This window comes from Arachis ipaensis, chromosome B06 (genome assembly GCF_000816755.2).
Source record: "Arachis ipaensis cultivar K30076 chromosome B06, Araip1.1, whole genome shotgun sequence".
NCBI lineage: Eukaryota > Viridiplantae > Streptophyta > Magnoliopsida > Fabales > Fabaceae > Arachis > Arachis ipaensis.
The window spans coordinates 8,062,745-8,065,328 of NC_029790.2; positions in this window are offsets into that span (position 1 = coordinate 8,062,745).

Genomic DNA, 2,584 nt, shown 5'->3' on the forward strand with positions numbered 1-2,584 from the left:
CTTGAAAAGACATGACCTCATAAAAGAAAATATTTTATTTGATTTTTAAATTAAAACAGGAAATTAATTTTAAATTTTGAAAGGCAATCAGAATTAAATTGAAACCCCTTTTGGACCAAAGTCAAAAATTAAGTTAGCCAAAAAGAAACTTTTCGGGCCACAAAACAAAAAAAATTGAAGAAAACTTAAACACACAATTAAAAATAAGCAAGCAAGAATGTAACATTCATATTGGGCCCAGATGTGGTTTGAACTAATGAAACACATAGGACTGCCCAGATCTGAATTGAGGTTGGCCCATATTGATTTACTATCAATAAGCCCAGAACACACTGACTTGAAGGAAACATTCATCATCTGCCCAGAATTGTCTCATACCTGTTCATGAGACAAAAAGCTCCAGCAAGTACATCAGCAATTTTAACATAAAGAATCATAACTCAGAATTCCTAGACAAGTTCTAAGCATGCAGAATCTATCCTCAGCTAATGGTTTTGTAAAAATATCTGCTAATTGCTCCTCTGATTTAACAAATTGAATGCAAATATCCCCCTTTTGGACATGTTCTTTTATTGAGTGAAATTTCACTTCAATATGCTTAGTCCTAGAGTGCAAAACTGGATTTTTAGAAATATTAATGGCACTCATATTATCACACATTAAGGGAATATTTTCAGCATTTAATTTGTAATCAGCAAGCTGTGTTTTTAACCATAAAAGCTGAGAACAACAAGAAGAAGCAGCTATATACTCAGCCTCTGCAGTGGATAAGGCCACTGTTGGTTGCTTCTTACTTGACCAAACATTTAAGGACTTTCCAAGGAAGCAGCATAAACCAGAAGTGCTCCTTCTATCAACTCTATCACCAGCAAAATCTGCATCACAATAACCAACTGCAGAAAAATTATCAATCTTAGGATACCAAAGACCAAAATTGGATGTGCCATGAACATATCTAATGATCCTTTTAACTGCAGAAAGATGCGACTCTTTAGGTTTGGATTGGAACCTAGAACACAATCCAACATTTTGCATAATATCGGGTCTAGAGGAAGTTAAGTACATAAGAGAACCAATCATTCTTCTATACCTAGTCTCATCAACATCTTTCTCAGTTTCTCCCTTATCTAATTTTGAATTAGGGTGCATGGGAGTTCCCATGGGTTTGGCATTTTCAAGACCAAATTTCTTAACTAATTCCGTGGCATACTTTTCTTGATGAATGAAGATACCATTTTTAGTTTGTTTAATTTGCAGCCCAAGAAAAAAATTAAGTTCACCCATCATACTCATGTCAAATTCACTTGTCATGAGTTTTCCAAATTCTGAACAAAGGGATTCATTGGCTGATCCAAAAATAATGTCATCAACATATATTTGGACTAGAATAAAAGAATCATTAGAATTCTTGATAAATAGAGTTGTGTCGGTGGTGCCTCTTTGAAAACCATTTTTCAAAAGAAAAGAGCTAAGTCTCTCATACCAAGCTCTAGGAGCTTGTCTTAAACCATAGAGAGCTTTAGACAATTTAAAAACATGATTAGAATGCTCTTTATTTTCAAAACCAGGAGGCTGCTCCACATATACTTCTCTATCTATCACACCATTCAAAAATGCATATTTCACATCCATTTGGTATAATTTAAAACCACAAAATGCAGCATAGGTGATGAGCGGATATTTTATACGCTTTTTGGGGATAATTTCATATAGTTTAGAGTATGTTTTAGTTAGTTTTTAGTCTATTTCTAGTAGTTTTTAGGAAAAATTCATATTTCTGGACTTCACTATGAGTTGTGTGTTTTTTTGTAATTTCAGGTATTTTTCTGGCTGAAATTGAAGGAGTTGAGCAAAAATCTGATTCAGGCTGAAAAAGGACTGCTAATGCTGTTGGATTCTGACCTCCTTGCACTCAAATTGGATTTTCTGGAGCTACAGAACTCGAAATGACATGCTTCCAATTGCATTGGAAAGTAGACATCCAGGGCTTTCCAGCAATATATAATAGTCCATACTTTGCACAAGGATAGACATGAGTAAGTTAGCCTATATCTTGCCTCCACCAACAGTCCGTGTGCAAGTACCAAACTCCTTCTACTACTTACAGTGCCTAGTAGTGGAAGTAGTGTCAATTCGCGCTTACTTATAGAATCTATTCTTGTTCGCACAAACTTACCTTTTGTCTTTATGAACGTAATTAAGTAGCTCTGTGTCGTCTCGAGGAGTGGGGGTTGTTACCCCAAATCTCTGAGTACGGCAGTCTCTTATGTTTCAAATCTAGATTTTACAGTACTCTATGTTTTATTCAGAGATTTTCAACAAATTTATGATTTGATCATCGGATCCCAATGTTTTATACTCACCTGATACTACCTACTACGTCTCCAGGTGAAGACCCCGGGTGAACCACACACGACCCCGACTCTAAACTCACTCAGTGCACGTCTCCGGTAAACACCTCAACTTGCGGTCAAAAATACGGTCAAACCCGCAAGTTGAGGTCAAAAACTAGGAAAAGACCGCGACCTGCGGTCTTAACCCGTCTCTTGACCGCAACTTGCGGTCAAATGCAGCAGATAGGAAT